The sequence below is a fragment of the Gopherus flavomarginatus genome, chromosome 9 (genome assembly GCF_025201925.1).
Source record: "Gopherus flavomarginatus isolate rGopFla2 chromosome 9, rGopFla2.mat.asm, whole genome shotgun sequence".
NCBI lineage: Eukaryota > Metazoa > Chordata > Testudines > Testudinidae > Gopherus > Gopherus flavomarginatus.
In genome coordinates this window covers 26,085,248-26,107,286 of record NC_066625.1, presented here as the reverse complement: position 1 = coordinate 26,107,286, position 22,039 = coordinate 26,085,248, and the positions used below count along the sequence as shown (strand labels likewise).

The following is a 22,039-nucleotide window of genomic DNA, read 5'->3' as shown; positions in this document are numbered from 1 at the left end:
TATGGAACATTTTGTGTTTCCTAACAGGTCTCTGGCTGTTTCTTTCTAATATGTCGGAGCCACTGCCTATTGAAGGTGTATACAATAAATCATTTTCTTTGCCGGTATGTCTGGTCACTTATAGTAAAACCATGTGTCTGTAAATTTTACAGCAATAAGTAACATGACTAGACCTTATATTACTGGGGGTACAAATAACCAGTCTTCATAGTTACCTTGTGCTTTCATTTGCTACTGTGCACCAATCTTTCTTGATCTTGATCCTTTTCCTTTTAGCACATGCGTCTCATGATAATACACTGAAACTGGTGCACGTATGAAAGAATACATTTGATAGAAAAGTTTGCTTTTGAATAAGAACATAATAAGTAGAAGGATCCGTTTAAAAGAGCAGAAAATGTACTATAAGTTTCCCTGGAAAAATCCAATGTGCTGTTTTGAGATTGCACTACTACTTTTGTTGGTTGGCTGTGTTCTTTCCTTAGGTATATCTCCAATTATTTATTTATCTCCTAGAACTGGAAGGGACCTCGAAAGGTCATCAAGTCCAGCCCCCTGCCTTCACTAGCAGGACCAAGTACTGATTTTTGCCCCAGATCCCTAAGTGGCCCCCTCAAGGATTGAACTGTCAACGCTGGGTTTAGCAGGCCAATGCTCAAACCACTGAGCTATTCCTCCCCCAGCTTATTACCAACATTAGTCCTGATGAGTTAGTGTTGAAGTCAATGGCTGGCTTGTGTTATGACCCAGTTTTGTTGCAATCATGAAAAGAATGATAGTCCTGTTAGATGACTGGACTCGATCTCAGCATATCTGAGTTCAGTTCCTTGCTCTGCCACAGACTTTCTGTGTGACCTTGGATATGTTGTTTAATATCTCATGCATTGAGTCTCCATCTTTGAAAATGGGGATGATAATGCTTCCTGTCCTCACAGCGTCGTTAAGGATACATTTGTTAATGTCTGTGAGATGTTCAAATATTATGGTGATGGGGAAGCCTAAGTATCTAGATGGATATTGGTGTAGAAAATATATGTGGTAAAATGTACGGGGGGGCGGGGGGAAGGGATTCAGAGCAGCCACACCTTCTTTCAGAACGTACATTCCAGCTTGAGATTGGTAGGAAGATATAATTTAGTCTTTACATTGACTCTTTTGGTGCAGGAATTACAAAATCGGTCTCTCGTGTTGAATTCAATGGTGATATTTTTGGAGCAGGGGGCTGTGTTTTATACAGTGCCTAGCACAACGGAGTCCCTATCCTGACTGGGGCCTCTGGTGCTACTGCAATGTAAATAACAATAATAATAATAATAATAAATTACTATTACTATAATGCTTTGAGCTTTGATAGCACCTCCTAGCCAAGGATTTCAAATTGCCTTATAAACCTTAATGAATTCAGCTATAACTCATCAAGCTGAGTGTTTGCCATCGGTGATGTAATATCTCCATAATACTGCCAGAATATTGGGACAAATGGCGTCCTGACCTCACATCTGTCGAGACACGGGACAAACAACTGAATATCAGGACAGTCCCAATTTTATCGGGATGTCTGGTCACCCTATTTTATATTAATAATAATATATGGGATAACTGATATGTTTAAACAGATATTCAACTAAGAAATCTGCATTCAGCCCTAGAATAAATGGGGGTAAGGGAATAACATCAATATTTAATCCAAATCATCTTGAACGCCTGTGATCTGTGGATTGCTTGGTATACTTTTAGCAAATGACTGACATTTGTGATACCACTGTTAGATTCCAAGGCCTGAAAGGAGCATTGTGATCATTTCGTCTTACCTTCCTGTATAAAACAGGCCAGAGAACATCCCCAAAATAATTCCTAGAGTATATTTTTTAGAAAAATATCCAATCTTGATTTTAAAATTGCCAGTGATAGAGAAGCTGCCATGACCCTTGGTATATTGTTCCAATAGTTAATCACCCTCCCTGTTAAAAATGTACATGTTATTACCAGTCTGAATTTGTCTAGCTTGAAATTCCAGCCATTGGATCATGTCTTACCTTTCTCTGCTAGATTGAGAAGCCTGTTATCAAAGTTTTGTTCCCGATGTAGTTACTTATAGACTGTAATCAAGTCCTGCCTTAACCTTCCCTTTAAGATAAATAGATTGAGCCCCTGAGTCTACCATTATAAAGCACGTTTTCTAATCCTTTGATTATTCTTGTGGCTTCTTCTCTGAACCCTCTCCAATTTATCAGCATCGTTCTTGAATTGTGGACAACAGAACTGGATGCAGTATTCCAGCGGCAGTTGCATCAGTGCCAAATACAGAGATAACATAACCTCCCTACTTCTGCTTGAGATTCCCATGATTATGCATTCTTTTGGCCACAGTGTCGCATTGGGAGCTCATGTTCAGCTGATTATCCATCAGAACCCCAAATTAGTTTTCAGATTCACTGCTTCACTGAATAATAAATAGTCAAAGGTTACGAGATGTGGTATACCTTAAATATTATTTTGTGATGTTAAAGAAAATCCCATATGTACAGTGCACACATGCATGTATGCACAAAAGGTTGATCACTTTCCAGTGATTTCCATGGAGGGATGGAGTGGCATGCTACCCCTGTGATGTGATATCACCACTCTCTGCTTTTCCTGGTTCCATATATACCCCGTCACAGATTTCCCAGAGTGGAGCACAGGCTGATCCATTTTCTAAGTCACCATGTCTTGCTCAGTGTTTAGACTTCCACATGGTATAGGCAACATAGCAGGGATCTATGCTGCCTCCGTCTGTGTTCCCTCCCTGGCTGCTACCAAGGAGCCACTTGAGGTCCCAGGCAATGGTTGCATGGCCAAGGAGAGGGGAGCAACAGCCTCCCCTGGCTCTGTGCAGAAGGGAGTTCTCTTCCTTATAAGTATCGGTATTCCTACTGGCAGTGAGTCCGGATGTTGTCAGTTGGCCATTTATTACAAGAGGTCTTGAGAAAGGAATTAAAGAACAGTGTAGTGATGTTTGAATCATGCATGGTATACAGTTTAATTCCTCTTCCTTCTTGAATCCAGTTCCATGGTTTTCTTCCCTTCTAATATTGCATGTGTCTAAGTGTAGTGAGGCTGAGTGGCCTCCCTCCGACTGGGAGAGTGAGGGAGCATTATGTGCCCCTTGGAGGGTGGAGCGTAGATTGCCCTGCTCCCATCGCCAGAAGCACCGGGGCATGTCTGGGAGTATAAGAGGCCGGCCCTGCAGCACAGTTGGGGGAGAGCCTGCAATGGAGGACGACGCTCGGCCTGTTCTCCAAGGGCCCAGAGAGGAGCCTGCGCCTGGCTGTTCCCAATCTCCAGACATGGACGACGACTGGCCCGGAGTACCCACTGCAGTTTACCCTGAAGAGCTGGAAGGGACCTGGAGGCTGCAGGTACCAAACCGCGGAGAGGCAGGAAGTAGCCCGGGGCAGCCACGGAGCAGCTGACTGCAGAGCCCAGTGAGGCTGTCGGTGTGTTGCTTCTGGATCCCCACCGACACAGGGGCAGCCAATCCTGCCCCTGCCAAGGCCCTGGGTTGGGACACAGTGGAGTAGGGTGGGCCTGTGTCCCCCTGCCACCCTACCCCGGTTGGCTGACCTCCTACACGATGCAAGGAGGCTCCAGCCCAGGACAGGAGCTCCCTTACCACTCATCTTTAGAGACTGTTTGTTTGCTGGCTGCCTGAGCTCCACTGATAGAATGTAGTTAAGGGCTGACTACTTGCGCTACCCAAGTCCAGGCTAAAGCCCAATATTGATTATTAACCGCGCAGCCCTATTGGGACTTTTGCCTGTCTTACAGTCTCTGGTCCTGACCTCACAGGACTAGCCTGAGTGGCCTCCCTCTGACCGAGAGTGAGGGAGCATTACACTAAGCATTGCATTAATGCAGGGGTCCCCAAAGCGGTGCCCGACAAGCGACGTCATCGAGAGGCTGAAATTCGGTGGCATTTTGGCGGATGCTCAACTGCTGGCACGGTCCTTCATTTGGCACCCGCCAGATGAAAAGGTTGGGGACCACTGCATTAATGCAAAGCAGCTGGACTTGGCTACCTAGAGCTGTTAGAAAAGTCTCTTACTGAGACATAGTGTGAAGCAACCAAGACTGGATCTTGCTTGCATTTCATTCTAGCGTGGCACTGCAGCAGGTATGGCTCGATGACCCTGCATTATTCCATAGTGGTTAGGCGTTCATGACAGCTTGAATCACTGTAATGTGCTGGTTACTGAACTGGGTAAGTCACTATCTCCCTTGTAATAATTACAGATTTCCTCTGTGATTTTTCTCCTATTTGTTACCACAGCAACCATGTAATAGCTCAGCTGAAGAGCTGTCACAGTGATTTAAAACTGAAATAGCTTAGCCTTTTACTGCACACTGGTTCATCTTTCCTCTTGTTTCCTCCCCTGCCCCCTTGCAGCCATGGCAACCCATCAGTGGCATTCAAGTCTGCTGTGTTTCTTGGTGCAACTAGCAAGACAGCCAGCTCTTGGTTTTTGTTACTGTTACTACATAGTCACTGCTTTTATTGTGTGCATATGTATTTCTCTTTAACTCCACAGTTCAGAGAATGAATCACCATGGGGAGATGAAAGTACATTGCCTCATGATGGCTAATTATATAGACATACATGCATTCATGCATGCATGCTTACTGTGCAGGATATCAAGGAAACAAATATAAAACTAGATATTTTGTAGGAATCGTGTTCCCCGATATTACAGCTGTGGCATTATAAACCAGAGCACAAGTGATGCATTACAGAGCTAATCTTTAGAGACATTAGCTATTTTTTAATCCCACAGTTATAAGGAAGATACAGTATTTGGAAACTAGGAGGTCATTTGAAACAAATACATTCCAGTTCTAGATCTGTCACTACTTTATTTCTGGACAAGAACATTCATTGAGTTGATTTTGAATCTTATACAGATATTAGTTAAAGTGCTACCCTATGTGGTCATGTGGCCTTTTTTTGAACTGAATTGGCTATCTTTCTCCCCAACCTCATTCAGCCTGGGTTTAGATTGAGCACTGGCAATTTGTAAGAGCTAGATGCATTAAAATAGATGGCTGTTTTTTCTCTTCAGTTGAACTGCAGAGTTGCTGCTAGATTCTTTTCTCTGATGGCTCTTTGGTCTTATGGCAGTTACTGAAGGGAGCTGACATCAATGATATTTCTTTACAATGCAGTTAGCAGCAGCTGCTTTAAAAGGAATAAAAGGGAAGTACAACTTAACTTACATATTTTCAACCAAGCAATGTAAGGGCTGGTCTACACTACGAGGGAAAATCGATCTTAGATACGCAACTTCAGCTACGTGAATAAAGTAGCTGAAGTTGAAGTATCTGAGATCGAATTACTCACTGTCCTCACAGCGCGGGATCGATGTCCGCGGCTCCCCCTGTCGATTCCACAACTCCGTTCGGGTTGGTGGAGTTACAGAATCGATATAAGCGCATTCGGGGATCGATATATCGCGTCTAGATGAGACGCGATATATCGATCCCTGAGCAATCGATTGTAACCCGCCGATACGGCGGGTAGTGAAGACGTACCCTAAGTGTCATGAAATTTGTTTACTTTGAATGCTTTTTACAAAATGACAAATTGAAGGGTTTAATTACTAAGAAGAAAATTTGTTGTTGAAAGGTGTGTGCGTATGTATGTTTTTAGATATTCATAGAATCATAGAAGATTAAGGTTGGAGGAGACCTCAGGAGGTCATCTAGTCCAATCCCCTGCTCAAAGCAGGACCAACACCAACTAAATCATCCCAGCCAGGGTTTTGTCAAGCCGGGTCATAAAAATCTCTAAGGATGGAGATTTCACCACCCTCCTAGTGAAACAGTGTTTCCTAATATCCAACCTAGACCTTCTCTACTGTAATTTGAGACCATTGCTTCTTGTTCTGTCATCTGCCACCGCTGAGAATAGCCTAGCTCCATCCTCTTTGAAACCTCCCTTCAGGTACTTGAGAACTGCTGTCAAATCCTCCCTCACTCTTCTCTTCTGCAGATTAAACAAGCCCAGTTCCCTCAGCCTCTCCTCATAAGTCATGTGCCCCAGCACCTTTTGTTGCCCTCTGCTGGATGTGCTCCAATTTGTTCACATTCTTTCTGTAATGGGAGGCCCAAAACTGGACACCATACTTCAGATGTGGCCTCACCAGTGCCAAATAGAGGGGAATATTCACTTCCCTCAATCTGCTGGCAATGCTCCTACTAATGCAGCCAATATGCCGTTAACCTACTTGGCAACAAGGGCACACTGGTGACTCATCCAGCTTCTCATCCACTGTAATCCCCAGGTCCTTTTCTGCAGAACTGCTGCCTAGCCATTCGGTCCCTAGTCTGTAGCAATGCATGGAATTCTTCCTTCCTAAGTGTAGGACTCTGGCCTTGTCCTTGTTGAACCTCATCAGATTTCTTTTAGCCCAATCCTCCAATTTGTCTAGGTCACTCTGGACCCTATACCCACCCTCCAGTGTATCTACCTCTCTCCCCAACTTAGTGTCATCTGCAAACTTGCTGAGGTTGCAATCCATCCCATCATCAGATGATTAATAAAGATATTGAACAAAACTGACCCCTGGGGCACTCTGCTTGATACCGGCTGCCAACTAGACATGAAGCTGTTGATCACTGCCCCTTGAGCCCGACAATCTAGCCAGCTTTCTATCTACCTTATAGTCCATTCATCCAATCCATATTTTTTTAACTTGCTGGCAAGAATACTGTGGCAGACCGTATCAAAAGCCTTGCTAAAGTCAAGGTATCATGTTCACTGCTTTCCTCATATCCACAGATCCAGTTATCTCATCATAGAATGAAATCAGGTTGGTTGACTGTTCCTGAACACCTTCCTCTATACCAAGTGCTTCAAAATGGTTTACTTGAGGACCAGTCTGTAGTTCCCTGGGTTCTCCTCCTTCCCTTTTTTAAAGAGGGGCACTATATTTGCCATCTTCCAATCATCTGGGACCTTCCCTGATTGCCACGAGTTTTCAAAGATAATGGCCAATGGCTCTGCAGTCACATCAACCAATTCCCTAAGCACCCTCAGATGCATTAGATCTGGACCCATGGACTTGTGCATGTCCAGAGTTTGTAAATAGTCCTTAACCTGTTCTTTCACTGCTAAGGGTTGCTCAGCTCCTCTCCATACTGTGTTGCCCAGGACAGCAGTGTGGGAGCTGACCTTGTCTGTGAAGACAGAGGCAAAAAAAGCATTGAGTACTTCAGCTTTTTCCACATCATCTGGCACTAGGTTGCCTCCCATACTTTCCCTGACTTTCTTTTTTTTGTTGCTAACATACCTGTAGAAACCCTTCTTGTTACCCTTAACATCCTTTGCTGTATTCAAAGGTGTGTCTTTGTACGTGTGTGTAACTATTTTTTGAAATGTTTGCTAGTCACCTTATAGTCACCATTTGCTTTCCTGTTCCTTCAAATAAAAAGAGGGTCACCTTAAGGAAGCTAGAGCTCTCTCTTACGTTTCTAATCCTCCCTCTGTAATGTGTGGGGTGTTTTTTGCTTTATATGGATTAGTTTTGTCTTAAGGAAACAGAAGAATGAATGGCACTTTTAGAATCAGTTTCATTTGACAATTTGTATCTTGTTAGTTTCATGATCTCTTAGAAAGCTTAGGTGGATTGTTGGGTTGGTGAACAAATACAGATGAGGTTTGAGCAGATAAACCTTTACTTTATATTTAGCATTCTAGGGGGTTGGAAATAATTGTGGGAAAATTAATCTAAAAGTATGAGTCTGTCATTATGGGGTTGATTTGTTTGACCCCTTTGAAAACTAGGCTGGATGTTCCTTTTTGTGAAACATCAGAAGCTTCATAATGAGGTTTTAATTTGGGGTATTTTTCCAGTTTTTTTAAATGAATAATAAAGTGCACAGTTTGAGTCAAAATATGCCAGTTAAAGGAAGTATTTGAGAATTAGGATTTGTACATACAGATTAGTAACCAAGGTAATCATTGCAATCTCAATTTTATGCATTTTAAGACGTTTTTTTAAAATTTGGCTGCTAACAGAGTAATAAGTGTATAATTTTGTGTGTTTTACCAGTCATTTATCCATGAACCTAACACATAGGTTTATGCCAAATATAAGAATAGTCCCACAACTGTAACCAGAACTCACTGAACTTGTAAGAAACTGATTCTAAACCCTCAAACATACCTCCTGCATTTGATTCTGTTCCAGTACAGTTTTAGTTTTGTACTCTGATTCGCCATTGTTTCCTTTGGGAAGGCTGTACTGTGCTCCAAAGCGGAGAAAGTAATGAGGTTGTCCTCACAAGTGGCTTCAACAGTATGTTAATTAGATCATGTATCTATCATTTAGCTCAAGATTTGAGAAATGAAAAGTTACCACCATCTTTGGGCTTGAAATCACAGGGTGGTAGTTTGTTCAGATCTTTGTTTTAAAATCACCACCCCCTCGCTCAGGGATATATTAATGGAGAATCACTGGATGAAGACACTGGGAGTAGAAGGGGTCCAACTCCACATGCAGCAGTTACTCACAGGTGTAGCAGTAGGAAGTGACCCGGTGCATATCTAATTTCTGTCAGCTGGCACAGCCTGCCAGGGAACTGGGCTTGAGCAACCTCATTTAGAGGAATACGAAGGGCTCAAAAAGTGGAAGTGGGGACACAGGGCTAGAGCAGTGTTTCCCAAACTTGGGATGCTGCTTGTGTAGGGGAAGCCCCTGGCGGGCCAGCCGGTTTGTTTACCTGCCGCATCCGCAGGTTTGCGGCTTTCCCTGCACAAGCAATGTCCCAAGTTTGGGAAACACTATGCTAGAAGATGAGGGCTGGGAGTAAGAATCTGCCTTGGGAAAACTTAAGTATTTGAAGTCAGATCCTGTTTAGCCTAAATCCACTTCTGAATATAAGTGGCATTATAGTTATGTTTGTAGTCTTCTTCAAGTGCTTGTTCACGTCCATTCCACATTAGGGAATGAACCGCGTGCATGAGTGTTGGAAACTTTTTCCCTTAGCGGCTCCTGGCGGTCCGGCAGGGCCCCCGCCAGAGTGGCACCGCTGCGCCATGCATATATACCTCCGCTGGCCCGACCCCCTCTAGTTCCTTCTTACTGTCCATGGCGGTGTTGGAGCAACCTCTTGCTCTTGTAAGAGAAGCAACCTTAGAGTTGCATCCCTGTTATCAATTAGTTATGTTAGTTAACATTTCATTGTTGTTGGACACTTAATAGATTAGGTGCTTGAAGGATTCCAGTGCCCGCTGTGAGCCGTGGGGCATGCCACAGGCCCAAGGATTTAAGGCTTGCGCCATGTGCCACAAGCCTATGCCTTTAGTGACCCTCACAACTCCTGTCTACGTTGCTTAGGGGAAGCTCACCAAACAGAGAAGTGTAAGATGTGCAAGGCCTTTGAGCCGAGAACAAAGAAAGAGAGAGACTTTTGCTTAAAGCAGTGGTTGATGGAGGCTGTGCTGCAGCCATTGAGCGGGGAACGTCTGATGCCAGCCCCCGCCTACTCAGTGCAGAGTGCCCCGGAGTCATTAAGAGACCCGGTACCGGCCAAGCACCACAAGCCGTCAGCCTCGAAATGCCAAAGTAGACCCTGGCACTGCTCATCCTCTCCGGTGCGGCCCAAGGCAAAACCAAAGGAGGGGCGCGGACATTCCCTGCAAAGGAGGCCAGCGCCATATCAGGCCCCGGGTACTGGGAAGAGCGGGATGGACACTGCACCTACTTTGGCACCAGTGGCACCGAGTCCAGCCATAAGTGAACTCAGTGCGGACGAAGGGCTCGAGAGCATAATAGATCAGCCCTTCACGCCTGACACCTTTGAGGCTGCAAAAGACCTCATCGGATTGGCGGCGAGCCCCCTCCCGGCCAGGGAGAAGCCTCCGGCACCTGGACCAAGGGTGCTGTCAAAGGGAAAGCCGGCAATGGTGCGCCGTTTGAGGACACCGTCCCGGCGTTGGCCCCAGTCAAGATCAGAGTCTGTGGACTCCCAGTTACCCTTCACTCAGAAGGAAGTCTCGGTACCAGAGGCTAGTCAACGCATGGGGTTAGTGCATGGCACTCCCTGGCGCCGCCCCGAGACTGGCACCAGGAGGAGACGAGCCGGGAGTCACCAAGGGCTCCCAGAAGGTCCTGGTCTCGGGAGCATCGGTCCCTGTCCAGAGAGCAGCGGTACCAGTGCCGCTCCCGATCAGCAAGAAGCCGATCGACGGCACCGCTGTGGCCCTCGCGCTCTGTGTCACCAAAGTCCAGCACTAACTCAGGCCAATATAGCTACCTGCAACGGGCTCTGAACAGCAGGAAACAACAAACTGGTTGGCAACCACAGTGGCAACAAGGTGCTCCCTCCAGGGCTAGCTGTTTGGTACAGCATTCCCCTCACCGATGCTCTTCCATAAGGGAAGCTACGGTGTCCAAGCCACCTACAGCCTCGCCGAGTGAGAGACCGGAGAGTCTGGCACCATACCCAGTGCCGCCCCAAGGCCGCCGGCCCCAGCTTGAGCCGGAAACCCCTCCCCTGGGGGAGGGGGACCAAGGAGACCAGCTGGAGGAAACTGAGCAGCTGCTAACTTCCTCGTCATCCCCGGATGAAGCAGTAGCAGACACGGCAGTAACAGGACTTTTGCCAATAGACCACAAAGCCCATCAAGAGCTGCTACGTAAGGTGGCCCATAACTTGGAGTTGCAAGCCGAGGAGACGGTTGAGCAGGAGGACCCCATGGTGGATATTCTGAGCCCAGAAGGTCCATCCAGAGTAGTGCTCCTGCTCATTAAGACCATTCAGTCTAATTACACAACTATGTGGCAGACCTCAGCATCCAGAGCACCAACAGCCAAAGGTGGGGAGCGCAAGTACTTCACCCCGTCAAAAGGAAACAACTTCTTGTTCTGCCACCTGAGCCCATGTTCCCTGGTAGAAAACGGCGGTAAATGAGAAACGAGAGAGCGCGCTATGGGCCACAAGCCCCGTCCCCTAAGGCCAAGGAAGCAAAACGCCTAGACTTGTTCGGCAGGAAGGTGTATTCGTCAGGGGGCCTCCAGTTGAGGATTGCTAACCAGCAGGCCATCCTTAACAGGCATAACTTCAACTCCTGGGTGGCAGTGGAGAAGTTTAAGGACAACCTCCTGCACGGCTCCCAACAGGAGTTCACGGCTCTGGTGGAGGAAGGCAAGGCCATAGTGAAAACTTCCCTCCAAGCGTCCTTGAATTCAGCGGACACGGCAGCCAGGACAATCGCGTCAGGCGTGGTCATGCGGAATGCGGCGTGGCTTCAGGAGTCAGGTCTGCCGCTTGAGGTCCAGAATTCGCTCCAGGACCTCCCCTTCGAAGGGTCCGGACTCTTCTCGGACCAGATAGACGCAAAGCTGCATAGCCTCAAGGACTCTAGAGCTACACTCAAGTCGCTGGGTATGCACGCCCTGGCAACTCAGAGGAAACCCTTTAAGCCGCAGCCTCCTCCCCAGCGCCAGTACCAGCCTTATCTTCGACAGGAGCCTTACCGCAGGCGAAGCGGAGACAACAGAAGGCAGCGCAATAATAACAACTCCTCCAATAGGCCGAGCCAGAGCCAAGGTCAGCATAAATCTCAGCCCGGCTCCGGCAGTCTCGGCCCACTTGACCAGAGCACAGGCAGTTTCTGCGGCCTTCCTGGCACAGGTCCCGATCCAGGAGATCTGCAGGGCAGCCACCTGGTCCTTGGTGCAGACCTTCATGACCCACTACACGGTCAACCAGCAGGCACAGGAGAACGCGGCAGTTGGCAGGGTGGTCCTCCGATCTATTGTTTCGTGACTTCTACCCTCCTCTAAAGATAAGCTTGTGATTCACCTAATGTGGAATGGATGTGAACAAGCACTTGAAGAAAAGATGGTTACTTACCTTTTCGTAATGGTTGTTCTTCGAGATGTGGTGTTCACATCCTTTCCACCGCCACGCCCTCCTACCCCTCTGTGGGAGTCACCAGCAAGAAAGAACTGGAGGAGGTTGGGCCAGCGGAGGTATATATGCATGGTGCAGTGGCGCCACTCTGGCGGGGGCCCCGCCGGCCCACTGGGAGCTGCTAAGGGAAAAAGTTTCTGATGCTCATGCATGCGGCGTGCGCACACCTAATGTGGAATGGACGTGAACAACACATCTCGAAGAACAACAGTGACGAAAAGGTAAGTAACGGTCTTTTTATGTAGCATTAAGGAGCCCCACTCATGAACTTGTACCTCATTGTGCTAGACACTGAACAAACACAAAACAGACAATCCCTGTTCTAACTGGTATCCATATTAGTAGTCTTAGTAAACAGGGAAGGACTAAAGGGGCTATTTAGACTGAACTATACTCTGACCCCCAAAGTTGTCCCTGTGGGTCTGTATGGAACTTTAACAGCTATTGCCCTTGCTGTATCTGTTCTGTGGCTAAATAAAGGTCTTCTGTCTCCAGGGCTGTCCATTTGGCACCTTTCAACAGGATTACAATTCACTTAAAATATAGATATTAGTTATTATACTTCAGAGGAGAAACTTTTTAAATATAAATAAAACCCAAACCTTTTAAATCTGTACCTTCTTGTCACTCTCTTTATAAGGGCACAGAAACTGACAACTCTATTAGATTTTTACTGATGTTCCATTTCCCTATCCCAAAACCCTATCTTGGCTTTTGTGGGATGGAAAGAAATGCTGTTCACATCATGATGCTTCCTTGTTCACAGGCACCATCACTACTACTCTGTAAGATCCATGAGGCCGGGAGCATCCTTTGGCACAGCTGACCTGCTGCATGGTCTGAGGTGTGCAAGCTCACACATATGCTATTTATTTCCATTATGTATACTACTTTAGTGGATTGTTAGTGTTAAGTCTGCATCCTTGTGCTGACACACACTATATAAGCCTATGTCCTTTCCCTACCAACTCCTTCCTTCTAGACCCTCAGTCTCTGGGTCTCCAGCCTGAGTTCTAACCATCCCTATTTGCACCTTTCCCCCAGGTCCTTGATGTTTCTCAGTCCTTTCCTCCCCCACATAAATACAGATTCTGCCCAGCACACAAACCTGATTCACTAAAACTAGGCACCACCAACTTCTATTGATTGGCTTCTGAGCGGTTAAGAAAGATTGAACACCAGTAGTGGGCTATTTTCCTTGTTCCAGTAGACATGATTTGATCGAGACACAGGATACTTTGTTTTCAGTCTAATTAATCAGAGAAGTATGTGTATTGTGGATAAGGGATATCAGATGATAATAGGAAAACCCAGTTTATAATTTACATATAGGACAATGCTCTCACAACTCCAGCAAACTGCTCCGATCAAGTACCCAGTCAGACTGTATTCTTTTGATTTAATGCTACATCCAAGACACTACTCCCACTTCTGCAGTATTTCTGCATTTATGTCTTTCCAACTCACTGTTTATTTTTTGTGGGAAAGTTGTTACTACACCTCATCTCTCCCACAAAGTGTTATCATTCAGAATAACTCAGGACTTCAAATTAATGTGTCTGAATTTGGGCTTCAGGCTTTTTTTCCCCCTAGGGCTTTATGTAGACTTGGATTAAAGATGTGATGTTAGATCATATTAACTAGCTCAATCTACTGAACACCTTCTTAGGCAATGAGATATACTAAATTGTACTTTAGCAGATGCTAAACTAGCCAAGTTAAAACCTCGAATGAAGACTAGGCCTTAACTTGACTAGGTAACTTCTTGTATGTGGCCTTAAGGCACTCTTGTGCTATGCGCTATATAAACGTAACAAAAAGATGGTCCCTGTTGTGGAGGGTTTGCTGTCAAAACATATGCTAAAGCATAACTTGTCTTGTCCTGATGAGTCTTAGAAAGTGTTGGAATCAGATACTTAAACCAGTCAAACAGCACACCTTTAAATCCTAGTCTACACAAAGCCTTAGAGGGGAGGCCTGGCCTCATTGTTTTCAATGGCATTACTACCTTCTATTCTACTTAGTATGTTTGAAAAGAAACTCTGCTTTTGGATTGATAAGTGAGGCATTAGTTGACATAAGGATGACCTAAATTTCCCCACTGATGTTCCTTTAAGCAATGGTTCATTAGCTTAGTGGGTTACGATATTTAGGATATTTTGTGACTGGTTTTACTGTTCTTTTGGGAATCCCATCTCACATATATTATTTCATGACATTTCATATCTTTACCATTTTTGCTACAATATTCTGGTTAATAGATAAGGAGCATGGTGGAGACTTAATTGTTGCCAAGTATTTGAGGAATATAAGCACCAAGAAAAGCAAGGCATAGTTCAGGGTGACACAGTGAGTTATATGGCAGCCATCCATTTCGAAAGATGATGGTGTGAGCACCAAAGCAGTTCAGTTACTGCATGTCATGCTGCTGCATCGCAAGTGGCAAAAAAGTCCAGTTCTCAAGCAACAGTCCTTGCCATAAATAATGCAGGCAAAAAGTGCAAGACCAGAGGATGAAACTGGTGTGCTACTAGCCCTTGATGCCATCTTCGCTTTCCTCTCTCTTAAACAACTCTCTTCAGCCTCTTTGACTCCCTGGTGCAGCACAACCTTCTACTGTGTCCTGTTGCTAGCTGCATCTTCCTAGCTTGCAGTGTTGATGTTCAAACTTTTCAAGTCCTGCTTACAAACATCCTTGAACTTAAGCCTAGGTCATCCCAGTGGCTTTGGATCTTTTGCAAGTTCTCATACAAGAGGTCCTTTGGAATGCATCCATTGTCTGTCCAGTACAAATGACCAAGCCAACAGAAACATATGAGTTGGGGAAAAAATTAGAGTTGGCAATTTTGCTTTCTCAAGTACTTTGGTGTCAGGAACTCAGGTTTCTCACTTGATATTTAGAATACAACAAAGACAGCAAGTGTGGAAAGTGGTTAGTCTTCTCTGATCCTGCAAGTAAGTGGTGTAGGTCTCACTACCATGCAGAAGCATTCTCAGAGTGCATGTCTAATAGACCCACATCTTAGTGTTCAGTGTTAGTTTCCTGTTTTCCCACATGCATTTGGTCAGTGACCAAATGGGGTAGCTGCCTTTCAGGTGCAAGAACTAATTTGTCTCTAGGTGACAAGCTTATTCAAAGTTGATCCTGAATAGCAGAACTTAAGCAGAACTTCTCGTGTGGAACTAGATATTAAAACATCTGATGCAGTCAACACACCTTGTGCCATAACCATTATCTTCTTTAGAGTGATGGTTAGTCAAAATTCAACAAAAGCTAGAGCAAAGCTATTGCCACGGTGCTGGAACTCCTGTGTAGGTGATGAACACTGCATCATTGGTGGAAAAAAACTTCAGTTATCACAGGAGTTTGACTTTGCTTTTTGCTCTTACATGTGTAAAGTTGAAGAGTTTTCTATCTGATCTGATATGGTGTCATAAACATACAGCTAAGGGTAGCATAAAATCCTTCCTTACCTGTAAAGGGTTAAGAATCTCTGATAACCTGTTTGGCATCTGACCAAAAGGAACGAAAAGGAGAGAAGATACTTTCATATCTGTGGGGGAAGGTCTTTGTTCTGTTCTCTCGCAGTCAGCAAAGGAACCAGGGCAGGGCAAATACATCTCCCTCAGCATATCTGGACTAAGCATCTAGTATTGCAGAAATAGTAAGTAATGGCAAAGAAATGTGTTAGATTATCTTTTGTTTTAGCTTGTGAATTTTTCCTATGCTAAGAGGGACATTTGTCCTTGTTTTTGTAACTTAAAAGTTTTACTTAGAGGGAAAATCTTCTGTGTTTTGAATCTGATTTCCCTGTAAAGTTATCTTCTGTCCTGATTTTACAGAGGTGCTTCTTTTACTTTTTCTTTCTTTATAATAAAGTCTATTTGGTTTTTTTAAGAACCTAACTGGGTTTTAGTGCCCTAAAACCTAAGGATCTGGTCTGTGCTCACTTTGTTACCTATCTGGTTGGTAGAGTATTCTCAAGCCTTCCCAGGAAAGGGGGTGAAGGGCTTGGGGGCATATTTTGGGGAAATAGGAACTCCAACTGGTCCTTTTCCTGAATTTTTGTCTATCTCACTTGGTGGTGGCAACATTCTGTTCAAGGACAAGGTGGAATTTGTGCCTTGGGAAAGTTTTTAACCTAAGATGGTAAAAATAAGCTTGAGGGTCTTTCATGCGGGTCCTTACATCTGTACCCTAGAGTTTCGAGTGGGGAAGGAATCCTGACATATGGTGATGTACATCGCTGGTGCTAGGTGAGAAAGAAGAATGTACTGAAGAGTGTTGGTGCCAAAATACATTGCTGTTTGACACCACGGCAGATTTCAAAGCTGTCAGGTTGGCCACCATAATACTGAACTTCAGACATCATGCCATTGGGGAAGGATTGAATCAGACTGAGGAGAATGGGGTACAACTATGCCTCTCTAGCAATTGGAAAAGACTTTTTTTTCTGCTGACCAGGTCAAAAGCCTTCATAAGGTCAGGCTGAATATTGTGGAGGAGATTTTTCTAATAGTGTGATCCATTAGGATATGTCTTCATGCTGAGTTAACTTGTGTGATCAGCTTCCACGTCTGAGCACCCAGATTGACCTAGCGTGGGTGAGAGCAGACACACTGCCAAAGCCCTTCCGTGTCACTGTGTCCTCACTGTTGCTATGTTCACCTGTATGTCACTACCATGGCAAATCTGCTGCTCACTGTCAAGACTGTGAAAAGTAGAACAGGCCCACTTATTTTCTAAACGGTAAACATCTTCCAGGGTGGTGGTGGGAAGGAGTGTTTGAGCAAGAAAATGAAAGTAAATAAGCACATAGGAAGAACAAAAGCTCAGGCTTGTTTGTAACTATGACAACCTGTGTACTTGAGAACTCAAATGCAATTGTGGCATACCCAATTATATCCTGTTCTACAGAGAACCTTTTGACTATTTGTTCCTCTAATAGTCTTAAAGTAAGTACAGTGTGCAAAATGTATCCATGGCTAAAATGGCAGTAAGGGCAGTAGCTTGGGCTGGTTGCCTGAGTACAAACCTGCCTGGAACCCCTGGGCTAGCCTGAGCTACCACCAACTACACTGCTCGAGTAGAACTAGTGTTTGTCTGCCTCAGCTGGGAAGCATGCTCCCAGGTACAATGTGGATGTACCCTGTGGGAATGCATGTTTCCATTCCCTGATAATCATTGCTCATTCCATTATTAATAATGCTTCTGGTGAACTGTGCAATCCAAAGTAGAATACTCACTGGTGGTTCTTTTTTGTGCTGGTTTTCTGACTATTCCCTGGGAAACTTTGTCTGTCAAATAAGTGTCTCCTCCTCCTTCAAATGCTGAGAAGCCTTGAGGAATCCTGTTCTCTCTGAGATACTGATGGCTGTGGACTGTCATACTATGAACCCAGCACATACTGAGCAGAATCCTTCCACTGAACATGGCTCAGTTGCTATAAGTTTCAGTGGTAGCTGTGTTAGTCTGTATCAGCAAAAAACCAAAAAAAAACCAAAAAAAAAAAAAACCAAAGAAACAAAAACAAAAAAAGACAAACAATGAGGAGTCCTTGTGGCACCTTAGAGACTAAGAAATTTATTTGGGCATAAGCTTTCATGGGCTAGAATCCTCTTCATCAGATGTATGAAGTAAAAGATACAGGAGCAGGTATAAATACATGAAAGGATGGAGGTTGCTTTACCAAGTGTTAGGTCAGTTTAACGAGATAAGATAATTAACAGCAGGATACCAAGGGAGGAACAATAACTTTTGAAGTGGTAAGAGAGTGGCCTATTACAGACAGTTGACAGGAAGATGTGAATAACAGTAGGGAGAAATTAGTACTGGAGAAATTAAGTTTAGGTTTTGTAATGACCCAACCACTCCCAGTCTTTATTCAGGCCTAATCTGATGGTATCTAGTTTGCAAATTAATTCCAGTTCTGCAGCTTCACGTTGGAGTCTGTTTCTGAAGTTTTTTTGTTGAAGAATTGCCACTTAGAGGTCTGTTAATGAGTAATCACAGAGATTGAAGTGTTCTCCTACTGGTTTTTGAATGTTATGATTCCTGATGTCAGATTTGTGTCCATTTATTCTTTTGCATAGAGACTGTCCGGTTTGACCAATGTACATGGCAGAGGGGCATTGCTGGCACATGATGGCATATATCACATTGGTAGATGTGGAGGTGAATGAGCCCTAGATGGTGTGGCTGATGTGGTTAGGTCCTATGATGGTGTCTCTTGAATAGATATATGGACAGAGTTGGCACTGGGGTTTGTAGTAGGGTTTGGCTTCTGGGTTGGTGTTTTTGTTGTGTAGTGTGTAGTTGCTGGTGAGTATTTGGTTCAGGTTGGGGGGCTGTCTGTAAGCGAGGACTGGCCCATCTCCCAAGGTCTGTGAGAGTGAGGGATCGTCCTTCAGGATAGGTTATAGATCCTTGATGATGCACTGCAGAGGTTTTAGTTGGGGGCTGTAGGTGATGGCTTGTGGCGTTCTGTTACTGTTGTTGGGGCTGTCCTGTAGTAGGTGACTTCTTGATAACCTTCTGGCTCTGTCAGTCTGTTTCTTCACTTCACTAGGTGGGTATTGCAGTTTTAAGAATTCTTGACAGAGATTCTGTAGGTGTCATCAGGAATAGCATCCCCGATACCATCATGGCAAACCTGGTGGCTGAACTTTGTGACTTTTGTCCTCACCCACAACTATTTCAGATTTGGTGACAATTTATACCTTCCAAGTCAGCGGGACTGCTAGGGGTACCCGCATGACCCCTCAATATGCCAACATTTTTGTGGCTGACTTAGAACAACACTTCCTCAGCTCTCGTCCCCTTATGCCCCTACTCTGCTTGCGCTACATTGATGATATCTTTATCATCTGGACCCATGGAAAGGAAGCCTGTCGGGGTTCGGTCAGGGTTTGTCCTCCTTCTCGGCGATTGGGAACCAGGCTGCCTCACTACTTAGGTCCAGCGAATCGGGGGAATTAGCCTGGCAGAGCAGCAAACAGTCACCAGCTGAGGCCCTCAGGCAGGGGCTGAGCGAACAGTTTAATATTAGCAAGCCCCAGCCCTGGATCAGGGCGGGGCAATAAACAGTCAGGGGCTCAGGCCCTCCGGCAGGGGCTGAACAAACTGTTCAATAACGACCCAGATCTGACCAGTGGAAAAAGACGACTTCTGACAGAAGGAGCGTGTGGAACTTTGAATCACAGAATATCAGGGTTGGAAGGGACCTCAGGAGGTCATCTAGTCTAACCCCCTGCTCAAAGCAGGACCAATCCCCAACTAAATCATCTCAGCCAGGGCTTTGTCACGCCTGACCTTAAAAACCTCTAAGGAAGGAGATTCCACCACCTCCCTAGGTAACCCATTCCAGTGCTTCACCAGCCTCCTAGTGAAATAGTGTTTCCTAATATCCTACCTATATCTCCCCCACTGCAACTTGAGACCATTACTCCTTGTTTTGTCATCTTGTACCACTGAGAACAGTCTAGATCCATCCTCTTTGGAACCCCCTTTCAGGTAGTTGAAAGCAGCTCATTCTTCTCTTCTGTAGACTAAATAATCACAGTTCCCCCAGCCTCTCCTCATAAGTCATGTGCTCCAGCCCCCTAATCATTTTTGTTGCCCTCCGCTGCACTCTGTCCAATTTTTCCACATCCTTCTTGTAGTGTGGGACCCAAAACTGGACACAATACTCCAGATGAGGCCTCACCAATGCCGAATAGAGGGAAATGATCGTGTCCTTCAATCTGCTGGCAGTGCTCCTACTTATACAGTCCAAAATGCTGTTAGCCTGCTTTGGAAGATGGCTTCTTGCTGGTTTTTTTTTTTTTTTTTCCCTCCCAAATTCACAGTCAGGCTCAAGCTCAGTATTTGGAAAAACGGGAGCAATATTTACCAGTGTGCCATTCATTGCCAGTCTTGGACATGCAGACAGAGAATAACACCATGAATGATCTGAGAAAAAGTCTTGAAGGAAAAAGACTTAACGTGGTCTATTGTACTTTCATTGCACATACACAGACTGCTGAATTCTTCACTCTCTTCCTGTGGCTGAGTGAATTACAATTAAACAATCCCCAAATACCCTTAGCTAACATACTGCCAGTTTTTTTTCCTCTGCTCTTTTTTTTTTTTTTAATGGTTAGAGCAGTAAGTCAGGATTTCTAGGTACCATCCTTAGTTCTGCTAATAACTGTGTAATCCTCAGGCAAGTTGCTTACTTTCTCTCTGCTTTGATATATTCACCTGCCATCATCTTTGTATGGCAAAAGAAGTGATTAGCAATGTTCAAATAGCCGAGTCTAGATAAATGAGTAGCTTCAGAAGTGGCTTGGTGTAAGTCTGAGATGCCACCAGCAAAAGATCGACACAGGCACTATTTTTTACAGTGTGGTCCATAGTTTGTGACTGGTGTCCACAGTTACATTGTGTCTCATCTTCCAGAGATGTCAGAGATGACAGCATGTGCCAAGCTATGTTCTGAAAATGTTCAGTGTGGATCATTGTTTCTGGAATAGATTGAAGCCTGGAAGTTCTTTTGTGGGTTGGCAATCAGATGTTGTTTGAGACATTAGTATTAGCCCAGAATTCTTTCCAGTGTGCCTCCAGATCAGATTAGGGCAGTGGTTCTCAAACTGTGGGTTGGAACCCCAAAGTGGGCTGTGACCCAATTTTAAAGGGTTTGTCAGGGTCACCATTAGGCTTGCTGGGACCTGAAGCTGATGCCCAAGCTCCACCCTCATCCAAGGTGGCAGGGCTCAGGCTCCATGCCTCCCTCAACCCCGGGGTCATGTTGTAACTTTGTTGTCAGAAGGGAGTCCCCATGCAATGAAGTTTGAGAACCCCTGAATTTGGACCTTTTTAAGAGCTTTAGCCCAATGCCAAAAAGACTTGCACGATTTCTTGCATGTCTTTGTAAAGTTCTGGAGGTCCTCATGGATTGATAAGTTCAAGTTGGTCATGGTTCACTTGTAACTGTCTCTCTCTCGATGCCTGTCACGCCAGATCTTGGGTGCAGCCAGATATATATGCCAGAGTGGGCATCCATTGAACAGATGTTGATTTTAATGTTGCATCTGTAATTCTCTTTGTGGCATTAAGCTACACATCCAGAGATTTGGAATGTGAGAGCTGCCTGCCCAAACTAGTGTACTAAATTTAGTGATCAAGTATATCCGTTCTACAGTGGCTGTTCGAAGTGTGTGCGCATTGGCACCCCATGTTGCTCCTGTGAGTTTTCAGATAAGGCTAATTGTTGCTTATACCTTTTCACATGTCTTTTCCAGATGAGCTTTAAAAGACAAGCTTATCCCTAGAGTTACACTTCAGACAGGGCTCATTTCGGATCTGTTGATGGTGAAAGATGACGTTAAGTGGTCCCTCGACAGATTTGTTGCTTAGGGAAAAAGCTCTTAATAAGCTTTTGGTGGCACTGGGGCAGAGCTTCCAGTACTGAAAGTATTCTTACATTATCTTGAAGCTGGTGGAGAGGGTGTCACTGATGTCAGTGAGGTCTTTGCCTGTACTGCAAGAGTGATGTTATCAGCATAAATGAACATATCCAAAATTGTGTCAGGTAAAACATTAATATAGGTATTGTATAGTGAAAGGGGGACAACGCAGATCCTTGAGGTAAACCACCACAGAGGGCATGTGCTTTGCTGATCTGCCCATTCAAAAGGACACCATAGTTACATTTGCTCAACATTGTGGCCAGGAGTCACATAGTGCTATGGTATTTGATGACCCTTGATGCCTTGGGCAATAGCCCATATCTCCATACTGCATCATAGGCAGTGGATAAATCAGTCAATGCTGTTTTGATTCTTACGTTCTGCTGGCAGCCACCCTCAATATAACTAGTAGTGGTGAGAACCTGGTTGCAGCAACTTCATCCCAGTCCGAAACTGGCCTGTTCCTTTGGTAGCATGACTTCAAAGATGGGCCGAGATGGGCCAATAAAACCCTCTCCATTAACTTACAAGTTAACATGGGAATCTCTGTTGCTGACCTAAGAATCAGACAACAGACCATAATGAGCATCCTGGATTCCTCCAGGATAGACATCTTAAGTCCATGCCTGA

The 22,039-nt window shown here is 44.9% G+C and overlaps 1 protein-coding gene across 2 annotated transcripts in view; it reads left to right on the top strand.

Moving 5' to 3' along the window:
- The window catches only part of ABAT (4-aminobutyrate aminotransferase), a 154,128-nt gene that overhangs the window by 29,013 nt on the left and 103,076 nt on the right, over positions 1-22,039 (top strand). Inside the window, exon 2 of one of the 2 annotated variants that reach the window (XM_050966455.1) lies at positions 12,726-12,803. The exons of the other annotated variant lie outside the window; for it this stretch is intronic. The gene's annotated coding sequence lies outside the window, so the exon portion shown is untranslated. The remainder of the gene's footprint in view (positions 1-12,725; positions 12,804-22,039) is intronic. 2 annotated transcript variants of the gene reach the window in all.